The sequence below is a fragment of the Phalaenopsis equestris genome, unplaced genomic scaffold, assembly GCF_001263595.1.
Source record: "Phalaenopsis equestris unplaced genomic scaffold, ASM126359v1 Scaffold000403, whole genome shotgun sequence".
NCBI lineage: Eukaryota > Viridiplantae > Streptophyta > Magnoliopsida > Asparagales > Orchidaceae > Phalaenopsis > Phalaenopsis equestris.
In genome coordinates this window covers 747,135-767,167 of record NW_018164845.1, presented here as the reverse complement: position 1 = coordinate 767,167, position 20,033 = coordinate 747,135, and the positions used below count along the sequence as shown (strand labels likewise).

The following is a 20,033-nucleotide window of genomic DNA, read 5'->3' as shown; positions in this document are numbered from 1 at the left end:
TCACCCTCAATTCTTGTGTTCATCCTTCGGGATAAATACAGGATTTGGCTCTTTCATCTAAACTATGAAAATTATGGGGTCAGTTTGACTTCATCTTTTTCAAAATTAATTTTTTTTTTAAAAAAATGTCCTTCCGAGGCGGGCAACGAGATTTCAATTCCGATGACCGATAGCTTCTTACGGGCAAACCCCACACCAAAAATAGTGCCGACATGTCACTATGCTCCTACCAAGGGTAATATCTTAATTAGAATATATTGGATTCATATCAAGACTTATAAATACTTTATATCCTCTCAGGGGAAGTTATAAGAAATCAACATTCTCACACCAAGAAAACAAAGAGCTTTACAGATAAACACATTATCAGAAGAATATCCTACATTAAGCAAATGAAAAACAATAAAGACAAACATACAACCATAAGGTACAAAAGCTATGACAAGTCAGCTGAAATAAAATACTAATATACATCAATATCTTCCTTCCTCACATTACAAACATGCTCCTACAAGTCACTTTCAATTTCTCCTCTTTCCAATAGAGATTGAGGATCCCTAGATGTTGGGCTAGGAGATGGTTCCTTGATGTCGACTCCAATCAAATGGTACATCAGATGAACCTCTTTCTAGAAACCTAGATGGAATTTTATTTTCTGCACATCGAGTTTGTCACTTTTTGTTATTCTCTTCAAGGGCCAACATCTTGCTAAAAAAATCCTCAAAGTATTAGTATTTTGGTTAAGATTGGCTTGTGTTTCCATCAGTTCTTCTTGAGTATTCTTCACCTCTCGACTTTGCAGGGAGAAAAAAATCATCATGGTGGATAATTCAATCTCACACAATGTAAGCTAATCTCCCAAGATGACTTTTTATTTTGCACTGAAATTATACATATGTTTATACTCTCATAGAAGATATTTGATCTTCAGGAGTTCCATGCCTTTAAGAAAAGGTCCAACTCGAGAACTAAATATATATCCTTCATTAACTAAAGAGGTTAACTATATGCCAGACATGAAAAAAAAATCGAATATAAAGTTAAAGAAGGTTAGAGATTATTGCATATTCCTTAGCTTGTGAAAGTCCTGATCATGTGTGATTCAACACTTCCTTGAAAATATGAATATTCAAATGATTTGTTGGAGAAATTTGTGGCACTTTGCTAAATTTTCTATTTTACTTGTTCGAACTCATTCAACATCAAGGAGTGAGAGTCGCTGGTAGGAATGAAGAGGTCAATCTTACAAAAAGATTCTTCGATCACATATTTGTTGGGTTATTATACCTCACAATAAATCCTTTGATACTTCAAAATATGAGAATCTTTAGTAGTCCTTTTCCACAACATAAGGAGGAATGGTAGTTCATTCAATTCATTCAATTTTTTATTTAACTTGCAAAGATCCCAATAATTTTTCAAAAAGAAGAATGGAGTGAACAAATTTTTTACGACATCCTTTTTTTGAAAGGCTGGATATTCACTCTTATAAGTGATATAATTGTGAATATAAAAATTGAGGTTGCCTATCTTCTTCGCTATCACCAGGGTGAATGTTGCATTATGCTCTATAAAAAAGGACAATTAACCTCATAATAATCATCATAGTCTGTCGAGAAAGCTAAGGAAGACAAATTCCATATGTTAATAAAATGTTCACTAGCTCAGGAGCTGGTGGAAATCGAAGCTTCGCATGTAAGCTCATCTCATGGATGGTGAATTACCCCCATGGTAGAGAACTAGCTCAATCTGACAAAGTCAATGACTTAACTAATATGCCATTCAAAAAATAGAACTATTTTTTTTGGAAAAGTGTCGACATATTTTTGGTGAGTGTTGATACCACTTCCTCAATATTTTGATTTTTTCTGTGATTTTTCAGAGGGGTGAGATTCCTCAAATATTGATACCTAAAAAAATAATTAAGCCAATGAAATATTGCCTAGAAAACACAACAATGGCCTGGGAGATGTGACTTTGATGTTGGGCAACAACAACACAAAAAGTAAGACAACAATAACCTAAAAAGGGAATCTAATGTTGGACAATAATTGCTGAAAATTTTGGACAACAACAACCTAAAAATGATTTTGATGTTGGATGATAACATTCCCTAAGAAAAAACAGGGGGGGAGAACAATAGTAGGCAGAGGCTAAGGAGATACTTCAACTAGAGGAGTAGAAGTGTGATTTCTCCCCTCCTATTAAGCCTATTTTTTGGAACAAAAAAAAATTGGGCACTTAAATTTAATATTTTAAAATATGTTCACAACTTCACAACCACACAAGTGCCACGAAAATGCTGGTGCTATCATGTGCGATTATGCACGAATGGTTTTGTGAACAATTGAAAATTGTGTGACCCGACTCAGCCCGCACCATCCCACCCTTGCAACCCAACATAACCCAACCAACTAGCTCAACCACCCGCACCCACGTCGAGCTCAGAAACATCTACTAGTTTAACCATTTTATCGACTTTTCTCTAACAGAAAACCTATAATCATATATAAAATATTTTTATTACTTTATGAAGATTAAATCTTACTATTTGCTACTAATTGGCCTTTATTTTAACTTTATAAATCAACAATATAATCTAATTCTTTAATCTATTTATTCAAATAATGTTGTCATTGACTTATTGTCATTTTAATATAAATTTTTTTGTCATAATAATAATAATAATATTATTATTTAATCGTGCAATAAAAATTGAATATTTTTTTTAGTAAAACCAAATGTGCTCTATGTATTTAGTTATTTTTTAACTATATAATCCTATTATTAATTTCATAATTATTAGAATTAAATATTAATTATTTATATTTTACATCAATACTATTATATATTTATCTATAAATTTTTATGACAAAAATTATATTAAGAAAAGGAAAAATTATTTATATATAAAAAATTTAACCCGTGAGCCCGATTGTCTCGATTCTCCCGACTTCAACTCGACTCGCTCCCACTCTTCGAAACCCACCGAAAACCCGCAAGAGAAGAATTCCTGCTCAACGATCCTGCAGTTTGCTCGACTAATCCTTTGGCTTCGATCGCAAGCGTCATCACCCTCATCTCCGATAACGCACGCCCGGGAGAAGTCCCAGCCTTCAATAGCCTCGTCGCTAGCCTCTGCCCTGGATCGCAGGAGTTTCGACCGAGAGCGTCTTCTTTCTCCGTTTGCTTCACTCTGGGCTTGACGTCAGCCTTCGAACACAAACCGTCGCCGCCCTATCTTGCTCGAAGACATCACCACCTTCAGATTCATCCCTCGCAGGCGAGTATCACTCGTTCTTTCCTCCTCCTGCTCTCGATCTCTCTGAGTCTCCTTCCTTTTGTTCTTCTGTGGTCCCTGCTCTATTTATTGCCTCTTCTTCTTAAATGTTGCAAGAGTTGCTCGATACGCTCTCTATTGCTCTGCTCGATACGACTCTCTGATATAATGGTGGCGTCAACAGAGGAAAATAATACCGGGCGTTACTGTTTGAGTTTATGTTGGTCATGTGTTGATGTTTGGATTTGAATTTGATTGAAGGTTAGAGCTTATCACCCTTGTTTTGGATTTGGACATGCAGAACTATGAATCACTCTTTTGATTATTTTGGTCAAATTCCAAAATTATTTTTGGACATAATCAACAATAACTGTTCTTTACTTATGTTTTAACCAGGGAATTGGTGATTTGATCCGATTTTTAAGGAACTACCCGAATCTAATGTTGATACTTTTTAGTTTGGATCAATGGCTATAAATAAATGATTTATATTAAAAAAGAAAAATAAATTTAAATATCATATCCCAAAATTTGATTTAGAATCATATTCAAAACATGCAAGAGTGAAGTGTACTGAATAAGAATATTGCATATCATATTGTTGAAAAATTTATATTATATCACTATTACATGATTTAGATCATTATTAAAATAATTTATTATTTATTACGTAATTTTGTCAACCCTTGCTTGAACCTTGAATTTTTTTTTTCTCAGTTCAATACCTGCATCATTTTTCAAAACCTTGCTTAAAACTCTACTTATAGAGATGTCTATAGGACAAGACTAGTAAACTTTAATATGATGGAAACATGTGAGTGTTACATACAACTCTCTAATAGCGGGAAAGCCCATAAGTGGATTTTCAAATTCATAATTTGAGGAAAGTGCAACGATGTGTCCCATTATCCTATTTTATATGAAAGGAGGCATAATTTTGATTTGTTTTAGTGTATTTGTTACTAGTGTGTTAGCTTGGTCATTCAAAATAATACTTGCATCATAGAGAGAGCCTAAGAGCAAATCTTGTATCCTCAAGAATAAGGGAAACCTATAGTGAGACTTATTGCTTAGATGGTAAAGAAGCTCACAAGTGAGCTTTCCTCATGATTTGTGGAAAGCCTAATGGCAAGAGTTATGAATTTGACCTATTTGCTAGGTGTTATGAAATACATGTTGCACTCTCATATGTTTATTGATAGTTGGTTTGCCTAACTGATATAGTTAAGATTTGCACCATCACGAGAAAGCTCAGGAGCTAGGCTTGTAATTTGGAGGATAGAGTAGTGTTAGAAGTAATATTAAGAAATAGTTTATTCCTATTAGAAGAGGATTAGATTTATTTTCTTTTTATTTTACGCTTTTCTATTTTATATCGTTTCCTTTATCTCCAAGTAATTATTATAAATTGATTACTTGGAGATTTAGGTGCTATATCTTTCCTCTCTTGTTATTTATTTTTCTTATTTTTCCTATTCTAAGATTCATGTAAGGGTATTTATATCTGCTTTTCATATCAATAAAATTATTTCACTGAATTTTGAAAATCAATATGATATCAGAGTCTTGAAACAAACACTAGAGTCTCCGGCGGAGGACAAGAAGATTTTCTACCGTCGGAAATTTCCTCTCTTTACAGGGCTGGCTGAACTCCTTTTTTCAGGAACTAGCCACTGGAACCCTCTCTCTACAGGCCCTAGAAGCCGAAACTCTCCACCTGCAGGCCCTAGACGTCGAAAACTTCCTCTTCCTATAGGACCTAGCCGTCGTAACTCTTTCTTATAGGAAACTTCCTCTCCCTATAGGAATTAGTTGTCGGAACCCTCTCCCTGCAGGTTATAGACGCCGAAAACTTTTCACATGATATGTAATGGGACTAATCCTACATGGGAAGCTAATTGCGAACGTCTGCTTCTAATTTTATGGTTACATGAGCATGTCCCAAGCAGTCGCTTTTCTCTGAGATTTCAAAATCCCTCCAAAAGCCATGTTTCTTGTTCAATTTATTGGAACCATTGTTGCTTGAACAATCAGCCTTGGTATCGCATGGTGTCTTCTGGATTCAATCAAGAACATATGCCATGGCGAGCTCCTATCGCCAAACAACCCCTGAACTTGCCCGGGCGATCGCATCTTCTTTGATGTGTTGGGCTTGGTAGGGCCGGGGAGTATCTTTGGCTCACTCGGCAACTACGACGCTTTGAACCAGTGCTTTGTGATTAGCTCTGTCAGTTTAATGATAGGCTGGCTCTTCCACAGAACATTCCCTATCAATCATGGATCCCACTTATAAACGTTCCAGTTCTTTTCAGAGCTACAACCAACATGCCGCCTGCCACTCCACTCAACTATAACTCTTGGATCATTGTTGAAACAGTCTTCAGTTTCTTTGTTTTTAGGTACCGAAAGAAATGGTGGCTGAGATACAATTATATCCTGTCTATAGCACTGGATGTAGGAATTACGTTCATTGGAGTGCTGCTTTACTTCAACCCGAGCATGGAGGACTAAAACTTGGAACGACGGGGCACTAGAGGAGAGCATTGTGATTTCACAATTTGTTCAACAATGAAAGGAGTGGTCGCCAATGGTTGCTTGACATATTAAACACTAACCACACCCTGCAACTTTCCTTGCATGTGTTCATCTGTTTTACCTGTAGTTCATACATTGTAGTTTTTCCTACAGGTGTTCTTCCTTTTTACTTGCATGCCATACCTTGCAGCTTTCTCTGCAAATATTCTTATTTTTTGCAGGCCATACCCTCCAGCTTATCTGCAAGAATTCTTTCTTTTTCTAGAGGCCATACTCTACATCTTTCCATGCATGTGTTCTTCCTTTTTACCCGGAGGTTATTCCCTGCTGCTTTCTCTACAGGCGTCCTTTTTTACCTGCAGGTCATACCCTGTAGTATTCTCTGCAGGTGTTATTCCTTTTTACCTGCAGGATCATACCTTACAACTTTGCCTGCCGGCGTTCTTTCTTTTTTTCCTGCCCCTGCAGATTTTCCTACTGGTATTCTTTCTTTTTACCCGCAGGCCATATCCTGCAGCTTTCTCTACAGGTGTTTTTTTTTTGTAGGCTATATTCTGCAGCATTCTCTCCAAGTATTCTTCTTTTTTACGTGTAAGCCTATACCCTGCAACTTTCTCTGCAGGTGTTCTTCCTTTTTTTACCTGCAGGCCATATCTTGCAACTTTCCCTGTAGGTGTTCTTCCTTTTTTTACTTGCAGGCCATATCCCGCAGCTTTCTTGTAGGTTGTTTACTTTCCTGCAAACTTCCTTGTGGCATTGCCAATAGAAGCCTTTCGCTTACCTACAAACATTGCAGAAACTACAATCAAAGACAACCACAGTTAACTAAAAATAAACTTCTCCTGTAGGTTATCTACTTTCCTGCAAATTTTCCTGCCACATTACTTGCAAGAGTCTTCCATTTACCTACAGAAACGACAAAAATTGCAGTCAATGACAACCACAGTCAGCTAAAAAATATCCCTAAATGCTATTGTGGTTGATTATCAAGTACAAGATGAAGATTTGAAGTGCTACCTCACAAAGAATCTTCCTAGCTCATTGTTTGATATTTTCAAATCCAAGTTGAACACGGTTGTCGACCATGTTTCAACTTGAGGGGGAGTGCTAGAAGTTATATTAGGAAATAATTTATTCTTGTTAGAAGTTATGGTGATTGGATTTATTTCCTTGTATTGGATTTATTTCCTTAGATTGAATTTATTTACTTTCCTATTTTATGTCATTTTCTTTAGCTCTAAGTAATTATTGTGAATAGATTAATTTGAGATATATGTGTTATATCTTTTCTTTCATGTCATTTTTTTCTTATCTTTTCTATTTCATGATTCATATAAGGGTATTTATACCCCTTTTCATATCAATAAAATAATTCTACTGACTTCTAAAAATTAACCGGAAGGCATAATGGGATCTCATATCTTTGATGACGATGATGATACCTATATATGATATACTTGAAACCTCACAATTTGATGAAAGCCCTCCCATGAGATTATCAGGTATTGTAATGCTTTGTATAGGATGGTGCATCTCATTAGGCCACTGGGGGCTTCGACCTCTCCTTGTCGCAGTTATTTTTAATGTTGTATTTTATTTGATTTTACTTGTTTGTATCCTCAGTCTTTTCATTTCAATATTTTAAGGTGGAATGAAATCCTGTCAGAGTTATTGTGGGAAACGAGAGATTCCACTCCTTATTACTTTTTTGGGTATAGTAAATTGAATGTAGGAGAATATTCTATGAACATTTATATTGATAAGATTGTGTAGTTTGGCCCACCTATTAGGTTGGTTGGGCCTACTTTGAGGTTCTTCATCCTGCCTACAACCATGAAAAGTTAATCCTTCAAGTTCAGAAAATTTTGACCTTGTTAGAATATCTTATGACTATTTTGTAGCTGAATAGTTTGTCTGTTATCAGGGAGCAAACATTATGATTATGCTTCAATTTTACCTTGACATGGAGTCCTAATTTTGTTCCCTGTTTATGATGGGGGATTTATGAAAGTTTGCGTATGTTGAGCTATAAGTATTTTGTATGTTACGTGTTGCCTCATGCAATTCTTTTGTCTATCTTGTACTGGTTCATTTTATGTATGTTGATTTTTTATAATATTTAAATGCCTTTGTTTGTCGCTAGTTCAATGTAAGGAACTTAAATATTTTTAATGCCACCTTCGCATCACCCCTGAGGAAGGTTGTTGGGTCATGCTGATGCCATCATGTCATGAATGATGCACTTAGTTTGGTGTGCATGGTATCGCAACCATAAATATTTTCGTTTATTTTGACCATGCCAAGAAAAGTGAGCAAAGTGGTAAATAGCTCTGAGGTAAATACATTATACTCTTGCCAAGAAAGATGAGCATATGGGGCCTTAGTTATGCACTTTTTGTTGTCAGAAGAAAATAAATTGAAATATATATTTTTTCGTAGTATTTTATAAAAATATCAACAACAATTCAATGTCACTCATGTTAGGGGGCTTGTACGAAGTCTATTGTGCCATGCCACCCCACCAAGAAAAGCCCCCTTTATTTATTTCGGGAAGTATTATGGCTACAATTTTTTCCGCCTCTCATCCCTCACTCGAAGAAAGGTGGGCAAAATGGTGCAGACTACCTATGAGATTCACCTTACTAAATCTAGGAATGACATACATTGATCTTTCACCGTGCCAACAAAGGCACACGAGTTTTTATTTTTAAATGTTGCCACAAAAATAGAAGCGTAAATAATGCTACACGCAAGAGATGCCTCTCTTCTATGCGATGAAAGATTTGTATGATTGACATCTATCAACCATTGCTCTTGAAGGGAGCAAATGCGAATTTCACGAACTTTGATCGACAAAATTAAGGCTAAAAGACACAATAAGAGGAGAAAATAATTTTGAAGGAACCTTTTAGGAAAGCCTCGAACCACAATATTTTTATAATGTTTTACTCTCTTAGAGGGATTCTGAACTCTGAAAATTCAAAATTGAGTTTATATATTTCATTTTCATTTGTTTCTTTTAGTTTTAATTAGTAAAATAACCATATAATGTGCATAGTAAATTTTATTAAAATTCAGGAAATGTTCAAAATTTCACCCTCCAGTTGTGATTTGGTCAATGTTGATTCAAAATTAGTCAAAGTTGTGAATATAAAAGCTGCAGAGAATCAAGTTATAAGCCTGACAAATTGTAATCATGTGCTATGATGTGAGTTGGGCAAGATATGCTTAATTTACTTAGAGGGCTCGGAATTTATATTTGCGAATAATTTGCACCTTATAAAGATGGAATTAACTAAAATTGTGGTCATGAAAATTGCTGGGGATCAAGATATGAATCCACCAAATGAAAAATCTCGTGCTTTCAATAAAAAAGGGGGAATATGTGCAAACTTTGGAGTGAAGTTTGAGATATATGGGCCTATCAATTTGCGAGTAATCTGAACCTAATGAAGCTAGAATCAACCAAAATAGTAAACATACAATATGAGGGGTTACAATTCTTATAAAAATATATGGTGGAATTGAAAATAAGTAATTCTTATAAAATGATGGCGGAATAATTTGTAAACTATTTAGAAGATTTCGATAAAATTTCAAATTTTTTTTTGTTTCGGTTTTTGAGTGATTTGCTCCTCATGGATTTTAAATCAACCAAAATAATGAATATGAAAATTGTATGGGCTCACATTACAAATTGCAAAAAATAAAATTATGCGATTCTAGTATAAGATAGGAGGTGTGCTCAAATTACATAGACCGAGTTTTGTTGCTTCCTGGACTCCGAATAATCTGCACCTGATGGGATGAATATCAATCAATGTGGTGAGCATAAAAGTTGCACAGGATTGTATGAATCCAATAATTCATAAATAATGTGATTCTAATAAGAGATGAGGGAGACATGCCTAAATTACAAAGATGCGTTTATGTTGTAATAATTTTTATATAGAAGGATAATTAATTATAGTATGTGATCAGTTATTGGTTAACGGTATTTATGTCACTTAATTATTTTATTTACCTATTATTAAATCAAAATAAATCCTAATTAAATCTACCATTATATTCGAAAGTCTAAAGTCTAGTTATTTATAATTACTATAGGGCTTAAGTTTTTGCAAATAACCCTCCCCAAACCTATTTACACCAATCACATGAAAATAAAAAATAGGACATGGAAGAAAAATAACAAGGTAAAACATGAAGTACAAGAAAAAAAAATAAACACATGACATTGAAGACATATTAGCATGGAAAAGGTATAACTAAAACAAAATTAAACGCCAAAAGGTATAACTAAAACAAAATTAAACGCCTATTATGTAACATACTTATCACATGACAAGCACGTAGATCATAAGAAAATATAACAAGTCATAATAATTACATAAAAGTAATTGATATATCTCACAAATCCACTGAAATACAAGTCACCGACTCCAATCTACAAAATACTAATAAAGCATAAACAAAATTGACACATAGATCATACAACCAGATAGAATTAAATAGAACTTCCAAGCATGTACTAAGTAGTGATATAAGTAAGTTCAAAATCACAAGCAAGTCAGGCATTGCCGTTTTCAATAATTTGTTCAAGTAATTTGTCTGTCTCTGCTCTTGAACATGAGTGGATAGTAGGTGGCAATGGAGATACACATAGAATCACACAATAAAGTAATGAAAGATACATTGGGTTGCCTCTTAATAAACGTTTAGTTTAACATCCTTAGTTTGACCAAAACACAAAGCAAAAAAAATATTACACATGCATTCAAACCACAAGATAAGATTTGAGTTGCCTCCCAATAATCAATTAATTTTATGTTCGCAGTCTAACAGTTAAATCGTGCTTATGGTTTTTCTCCATGATCAAATTGCCTTTCTAATAATTCATTGTAAACCTTTCAACATTCTTGTTACCTTGAAAACTTTCTTAAATCATCTAATTAAAATTCCAACTTTAAATCTCTCTAAATATATACATTCTTCTCTAAACTTTTTTTGTCAGTATTTCTTGTTATTTATCAACCTCAATTTTTTTGTAATCTCTCCGAGTATATATAATTGGTTTAATTGGATTATAAATTATAAATATGATTTGTTGATCTTACGTTCTTATAGTTAACTCCCATCTTTGTAAATTAATATTGACTCTCACTATTGCAAGATATGATCTTTCTAAAATTATTGAGATTTCAACATTTTTCTCCGTATCCAAAATAATAAAATCAGCGGGGAAGATTAACTTATCAACATTAATTAAATTATCCTCATTTACTCTTCTAGGATATGTCAATGATCGATCAATTAATTGAGGAGTAATAGTGTAGACTGAACATCTTCTAATCATAATTTTTTAAAGATGGATAATGACATGAGATTGACATTGGATCCTAAACCACATATGACTTGTTCAAAGAATTTGTCTGTTATGTTGCATGAAATGGTGAAACTACCACGGTCTTTCATCTTCTGGGGTAGTTTTCTTTGAATAATGACAACACACTCTTCACTTAAGCAACAATTTCAAATTTTCCTAGCTTATGTTTTTTATTTAATGTCATTTAAAATTTTAACGTAGCTAAACATTTATTCAAGAGCCTCAACAAATGATATATCAATGGTAAGTTTTTTGAATACTTCTAGATGCTTAGAGAGCTGTCGATCTAATTTGTATTTTTGAAGCTTTTGGGGAAAAGTTGGTGGAGTCTCTCTGGTTCTTTTCCAGGAAGTGAGGATATTTTTTGTAACTTTGGTGAAGATTTTTCTATAGGTCTCTCAGGCTCAGACTCTTTTTATATACTAGGCTCATCTCCAATCATCTCGTCTAACTTCTTCCCACTCTTAAGTTTTATTATATTGCATTTTTCCTTTCTCATTCAGGGTCACTTTCGTGTTATTAGGTAACATTTCTTGGGGTCGATTACTTGATGAAATTGTTAATTGTTCCAATTGATTCTCAATGTTTCTGATGACTGCAGCTTGAATTTGCATCTGATCTCTCATTGGTAACACTAACTCTCCCAAAGATATTCTTTTATCTTAAATTGATTATTGAAAGTGATTCCCGGTGGGTAGTCGGTCTTGGGTTAAGATTATTTACTTGATTATTTCAATTGCTTAAGGAGTTTTATTGATCACTACTTCATTGTTGATTTCCTACATTCTGGTTATCATTATTCTAGTTAAAATTCAAGTGATTTCTCCAATCAAGATTGTAGGTTTCGAAATAGGGATTATTTAGTCTATTATTTATAACATTTAATGACTTTATGGAAGTAACACTAGGATCAACTGACTATCCATAAACAATTTTCTGAATTATTAGTGATGTAGGTGAAGAATTCAAATCTAAGTTTTCTGACTTTCTGAAAATTACTGTTGCCTGTGTGGTCATAATGAATAACACATCTCGTTTATGAATGTTGACTACTCTGTTAGGGCTGACTCTCTTAAAAAACAATTGAAAATTGTTTATAGCTATCTCTTCAATGTATATATATGCTTCCTCAAAAAGTTTTGATATTAACAACCCCCAATTGCATTATCTATAATGCCCAGGTGATCTCACTAGCCCGTTTTAAAATATTTGTATGATCAACCAATCAAGTAAGACATTGTTTGAGCATTTACTAAGTTGTTTCTTAAATTTCTCCCATGATTAATTTATTAACTCACCATCCAACTTGGTGAAAAAAGTAATGTCATTCCTAAGCTTAACATTTTTAGGTGGTGGAAAATATTTAAGTAGGAATTTTCGAGCCTAGTCATTCTAAGAGTGCGTTTGGGGCGGTTGCTACTTTTTCAAGAAGCAGCTGTAAAACTTCTTTCAAGAGAAGTAGTTTATCAAAAGTTGCCAGAAAGCTGCTGATGAAGAAGCAGGAGTTTTTTTGAAGTTCTGCCGTGCTGCTGCTATTTTTGATGAAAAAGTCTGTTTTGCCCTTTTATATGTAATATATTCGAATAATTACAATTTTCAGAATAGTTACAACTAAATAATAAAAAGAGATCCTGCTACAAAAAAAAAAAATATTAGTATAGTGCAAAATACTCTAATACATAAAAAAGTGATCAATTATTTGAAGCAGATAACTACAATAATGAGGACAACCACAATAATCAACAAGGCTAGAATGAGGTTTGTCTTCAATTCCCAGTGATCAAGTCTTTGAGACAATCTTCTCTCCATGTTAACATCTCTCCGCACCTGATCACAGTCTCGATGTAACTCATTAGTGTCATCAACCCAACGAATTGTAATCTTCAGGAGTCTTATTCTGAGACGAGTAAAATCTTCTCTCGTAACTGCCTTCCCTTCTTGATTGGTACTGATTACACTATCTCCTTTAATGATAGAGTGGAACTTTCGAAGTACTTGATGCTCTTGTACTCATATTTTCTGTTATTATAACACACTGTAGCTTCAATTCACAAAAAAATAAGCATATATAATATGAATATGAATCATTCAAAGAAATATGAATCATCAACAACACATATGAAATATGAATCATCAACGTACAAAGATCCAAGGTATAGCTACAATATATATTGCTACAAATATTTAGAAAATGTTCATCTAGAGATCCAACATACAACTGAAATATGAATCATCAAGAACAAATAAGTAAGTGATGTTACATAAATACTGTCTTTGCGTTCGCCAAAACATCAGTAATTACTTCTCTTAACTGTATCATCTTCTTGATGCCTTCTCTCTTAGAAGTGTTGTACTCGTTTTTACTAAGTCCTCTTCAGGAACTGAATGTCCGAGCCGACATTGGTTACCTTCTCCAAGCATGCAGTTAGGATCTTCATCTAAGACCCTGAAATCAACATCATCTCAGGATGGAGACCTCCGTATAAAATTATGGAGCGTTGTTGTTGTAACAACTTTCTTCACCAATTATTTGAAAGGATATGTAGATATATCTCCAAGTATGTCTCGCTTCTTATTTCATACACCGAATGCTCTCTCGATGTCACTCTGTAATGACGAGTATCTTTTGTTGAATAGTTCATTCCTTCCTCTAATCACTTAGCTATTGCACTTAAAATCAGAAAGATGATACTTTGTCGGGAAATGACTTCAAAAACCCCAATGCAATGAATATCCCAAATCAACTAGGTAATATTTTCTTGAATAATGACATAACTAGTGGATTCCCTAAAACAGAAATATTCTAGTGATGTCTAAAATGTGCCAACCTTGAGGAGGCATCAGAAATTTGTATTCTCATTTCCGGATTGTAAATTTAAAAATTCTGCTGACGTGTTTTCTCCCTTCCTAGTCAGTCATTTCGAATGTAAAACATATTTTGAAATCACAAATTATTAATAGATTTGTACGTCGACTTGCGTGCCATCAATTGATCCGATGCAATTCTTTTTTGGAAATAAAAGTGATACTACATAGGTTATTTCTATTTTTTTTATTGTACTAATGTTAGAATATATAGAGAGACAAATACCTTAAAAACCAACATGTATCTCGGATCGCTATAGATTTCCCAAGGTGTGTGCAAAAGCTGGGTCTATTTGTTTGACAATACCGGTAGACAATTTCACCAGAGTTCGCTTCGATGTGGAAATACCTACAAATTGTCTCTGTAGAGTGTTGTAAACACTCAGAAGCAACACGAATGGACTCATTGTGTGACATAATGAAAAACGTGATGACTAGAACTTCTCGGGATGTAAATCGTGAATATCCATGCAAACCATATTTGGACTGTGATTCTTCCAGTAAATCATATAATATAGTTTTGCAACATTCGGATCATGCTATGAATCTACTTTGATGAGCTTACATTATTTTGCCAATACATTTGTCACCCACAAATGACGATGACACTTAAGGTGTCTTACACAAATTTCTCTGATAATATTCATGAATTAAACAAACTGTGCTGGTAATGATAGTTCTCTCAACTATCTCTATAATCTCCTCTTCATTTTGTGGGTTCATTTGTCTGAAAGAAGTGTGTTGGACCTGTTTAAAAAGAACAAGTTATGATTAAATAGTAGGTAAATGCTTAAATGACACATAATGAAAACAATACAATTTCGTAAATTCATAAATGCTGAAATGCCACAAAAAGTTGAAACAAGCCATATTTTATCATGGAAACGTAAATTATTTCAAATAAAGAATCTGAAATAGTTGCAAATAATAAAAAAAGTAGAGGGGCATGCCATCTAGCTAGTCTGGTTCTCTAAGACATAACAAAGGTGAGGAATCTTCCGTTCTGGTAGCCACATTAAAAAAACCTCCTGTTTATTTCACTCCTCAAGAAGTTTTATAACAAATAAGTAGAGGGGTATGTCATCAACAATCTTTGGAATATATTCGAGTAGCTTGAAAACAACTGTCAAAGTCGGGTATGCATGTAGAGCTGTGCGAGCACTAGATGTGATACAATGCAGTTTGTCATCAGCTGTGAGATCTGCTCGGATAATTGAGCTGCCCCAACCTTAATTTTCTTTTTCTCTTTGTGTCGAGGGTGCAAAATGTTTGGACTGACTGGAGTCCCCTTGCTCTCTTTTTACTAGTTGTTCCTCGTGGACATGTTGGAATGAGCACATTTGTACTCATCCAAATTTGGGGTGGCCTTCTCTGTTGTAGCGCATATGTTGTTGTTTGTTGCTACAACACAGAAGAACATAGTATCTAACTTCTTTACATACTCCGGGTTAATGTCAGCAAATCTAATTTTTTTATCATTCGACAAGACCTACAATTAATAAATTTGATTTTTAAGAAGCAAAGTTTTAAAATAATTACAGCTGAATGCAATATTTTCTACTTACTGAAATTTTCTCTTGTCACTTCTCTGGTGCATCCACTATTTTTCTAATTGGGTCCCATTCTAAACTAGTAGCTCATCTCTTTAGCTCATTCCACAACTTCCAATCATTTTTTAGTTGATCCTATTTGTTTTTCAACTGAGTTTTATCGTACAACCAACCAGTTATTTCTTGAAAGTTTTCCGTGATATTTTGACAACCTATCTTATTGAAGCGTGTGGTCGGTCTATTGTCATTTTACCTCTCTCAAACATAAATCACAGAAAATTATCTTCATCTTCTTATCCCAAATAGTAGATATTTCACTTTTTTTTTTGTTTACCCATATGATATACAATAAGTAAAAAATAGTATTGCCACGATATTATTTAGAATGTAAAGCAACATTATTAAAAGATAAAAAATAGTAGAGCTTAAAATCAAATACATGTTATCAAAAAGTGCTCCATCCTTGATCACCAATAGTTGTACTACAAACTTAAAGACGAGGCAGTATCCGTGATAAGATTATCAGGTCGATTTTTGAATTCACAATTGATAATCGGTTGTCTTTTATTTTGTTTTATTCCATCATTGTTCTACAAAATATTTCACAACAAAAGCTAAATATGTCACCAAAATAAACTCCAACCTATCCACATTGTTCTTATCCCAAATAGTAGATATTTCACTTTTCTTTTGTTTACCCATATGATATACAATAAATAAAAAATGGTATTGCCACGATATTATTTAGAATGTAAAGCAACATTATTAAAAGATAAAAAAATAGTAGAGCTTAAAATCAAATACATGATGTCAAAAAGTGCTCCATCCATGATCACCAGTAGTTGTACTGTAGACTTAAAGACGAGGTAGTATCCGTGATAAGGTTATCAGGTCGATTTTTGAATTCACAAGTGATAATCGGTTGTCTTTTATTTTGTTTTATTCCATCATTGTTCTACAAAATATTTCACAACAAAAGCTAAATGTTTCACCAAAATAAACTCCAACCAATCCACATAACTAACCGAAGCAATTAGATCAAATAAAAATCAATAGATCCATGTAACGAACCAGATAAGTTAGCAGCTTTTATTTCCCTCCTGCTCAATCAATAGAAGTTAGGGAATGAAAGATATGTGTGCACTATTTTTTGTCTATGTCAGAATTTATGTCAGACTTGTTTTATATATTTCTTTTTTGATGTTAGAATGTCAATTTGTTTGCTTTTGCCCCTCCTTCAGTATAGAGAAATATTTTGGAGGAAGAAATTTGAACAATGGTTCTTTTTTGTTTATTTGAAATATTTATACTAGTAGAAATGCATATATTATGATGCATACTTGAAAGTTATATGCTAGATCAAATATCAACTTCCATTTTTTTCTTATTCAATCTCGCTAACCAAATCAACTCATCGAACAAATCATTAGAGTTTAGTGAGTTCTCTTAATCAAAGAAAGCTCCATCCATAATCTCTATATTTTCCATACATACAAACATTTGTACATGTTCTCTAAGAATAGTTAGTATCTGTGACAAAACTTGCTTATCAATTTTAGAATTGACAAATGGTGACCAGTTGAGCCCTTTGATAATTATTTCCCATCATCATTTTAAATAATTGAAAATTTCTCCCCACAAGTAGAAGCTTGATATCTGACATATAACCTTCAAGTATGCACCGAACACATGCACTTTCACTGGCTTAAATCTTTCAAATAAAGAAAAAGAACCACTGATAAAATTTGTCCCCCTACAATGTCTTTATAGAGGCAAGCGCAATCAAATTGAATTTCTAACATTAGAACAAGAATATATAAAACAATCCCATAGTAAATTCTCAAAGAAACGGAAAAATCATATATTTCTCTGTCCCTAGCTTCTTCTGATCGAGGAGAAGAGAAATAGAAGCTGATAACTTACCTGACATATAACCTTCAAGTATGCATTAGAACATTGCATTTCTGCTGGTCTAAATCATTCATATAAAGAAAGAAAGAATCTCTACTAAATTTTTCCTCCCAAAATATATTTCTAGATGCAAGAGCAAGCAAATTGAATTTCTAATGTCATAACATAAAGAAACATAAAAACAACGCTCATATACCTCTCATTCTCTAATTGATCTGGCATATAACCTTCAAGTATGCATCAAATCATATGGGTTTACAATGGTATACATCTTTCAAATAAATAAAAAAGAACCAATGCTAAAATTTCTCCCTCCCAAAATATTTTTCTAGAGGCAATAGCAAGAAAATTAAGTTTATGACATCATAACAGATCTATATGAAACAAGCCCAACGTAAATTCTGAAAGAAACTGAAAAACAGTGCTCATATATCTCTTCTTTCTTAGCTTCTTCTGATTAAGGAGAAGGAAAATAGAAGCTGCTAACTTATCTGATATATAATTTCAGGTATCCAACAGAACATATACATTTCCACTGTTATAAATCTTTCAAATAATAAAAGAGAAGAATCATAGCTAAAATTTCTCCCCCCAAAGCGTTTCTCTGGATGCAAGAGCAAGCAAATTGAATTATAACATCATAACACGAAGAAATAAAATAAGCCCAACGTAAATTTTAAAAGAAACAGAAAAACAATGCTTAAATATCTCTCCTTCTTGATTGACCAATTTATGTCAATCTACCCCAACACAAAAGCCGAACGAGGCAATGAAACAACAAAAAATCGAAAACGATAAAATGCCATAAAGGAAAACATACTCACCCTTATAGGTAGAGTCGAAGACATCGAAAATGGAGGAAAGCGAGTGCTCAACCCACTTTTTGCCCTAAAGACACGGGTGACAAATGAGGGGAGGGGCGAGGGGTATTAGCGGGGACAAAGATGAGGTATTCCACGAATTAAAGAGGGCAAGGATGACAAGTAACACTTCAAAAGGAACTCCCATGGTCTAATGCAGAGCGCCACCCCCCACCCCCCGCCCCCCGTGCCGCTCTCACTCCTTTCGTTTCAGCTTTTGCTGATACGTGGCCTGGCTAACGCTGAACACATGCAAACGGCGGGCTCCAGAACATTGCATTCCGCGGTCTGAGGACCAGAAGCCGAAGAAACAGGCTCCCAAACACACCCTAAGTGGTTGTGCATCTTGGTGCTAATCAGCTAAACCAAACCTAGCCTTGTCTGAAAGTGAAAATGAGAACAAACTAAGTCTCATGGCATCACTAAAGGCACCATTATACCTAAAGGTTGCAAATAATTCTGGCAGTGTAAATTTGGGTCTTTAGTGGGTGAACCTCTAATTTGGTTATTATAAACCATTTGAATTAAACAGACTTCAGTTCGAAGGTATTAGCTTTTAATGATAGGATTCTAAATACCTTTTGTGAATCTTCTATAATGAAGGATCAACAAAATCTCAAAATGGTCTAAATTGATCATTCTCTTCCTAGTGGTTTGCCATTGCTCCTAATTTTTTTTTTGAATTTTGCAAGTTATCTGAGTTTTTTTTTGCAGTTTTTTCTATTTCAAGATCAAACGATACTAGTTCTATAGATCCAATTCTACACATTCAACCTATGACTAACGAGTGACGATAAGCTAACACTTTACAACAACAACAACAACAACAACAACAACAACAAAGCCTTAATCCCACTATGTGGGGTCGGCTACATGAATCCTTTTTCTCCATTGCGTCCTATTTAGTATCATATTTTCATTTAGTTCTAGTAAATTAAGATCATTTTTAATACAATAAGCCCAAGTCTTCCTAGGTCTACCTCTGCTTTTCTTAACACAAGTCGAATTTAAAACATCTACTCTCCTAATCGGATCATCTAATGGTCGACGTTTAATATGACCAAACCATCTAAGACGACTTTCTCTAATTTTGTCTGTCACAGGAGCTACACCAACCCTATCACGAATATATTCATTCCGCATTTTGTCTCTAAGTGTAAAGCCACTCATCCACCTAATCATTCTCATCTCGGCAACACTTAACTTATTATTATGCTTCTCTTTTAAAGGCCAACATTCAGCGCCATAGAGCATTGCAGGTCTCACCACCATCTTATAAAATTTTCCTTTCAGTCTTAGCGGTACTTTTCTATCACACAAAAGGCCCGAAGCATTCCTCCACTTCAACCAACCAACTTGAATTCTACTATTAACATCCCCATCTATATCAACATCGCTTTGGACAACGGACCCAAGATATCTAAATCGTTCACACCTTTTAAAAAGTTGGTTGATTCCATAAATCATTCTCATCTCAGACCCAAGATATCTAAATCAACAACGGAATCAGTTGTTGATTCCATAAATGATGCAATAATTCCAAATTATTTTGGAATTCAATATCTAGCTTCATCTAAGTGTTAGTTTTTTAAAATGAATAGAGTGAAGGTTGGGATGAGAAATTTATCCTTGGAAAAAAAAAAAAA

The 20,033-nt window shown here is 34.0% G+C and overlaps 1 protein-coding gene and 1 pseudogene across 3 annotated transcripts in view; both read left to right on the top strand.

The window, feature by feature from the left end:
* Positions 1–2,952: 2,952 nt before the first annotated feature.
* Positions 2,953–20,033, top strand: part of LOC110026922 — a 43,991-nt gene continuing 26,910 nt past the window's right edge. For 2 of the 3 annotated variants that reach the window (XM_020728135.1, XM_020728132.1), the window contains exon 1: positions 2,953–3,283. The gene's annotated coding sequence lies outside the window, so the exon portion shown is untranslated. Of the gene's footprint in view, positions 3,284–3,520; positions 3,542–20,033 lie in introns of those variants that run through there. The other variant, XM_020728134.1, reaches the window with a different exon arrangement.
* LOC110026921 lies at positions 5,151–6,770 on the top strand (annotated as a pseudogene).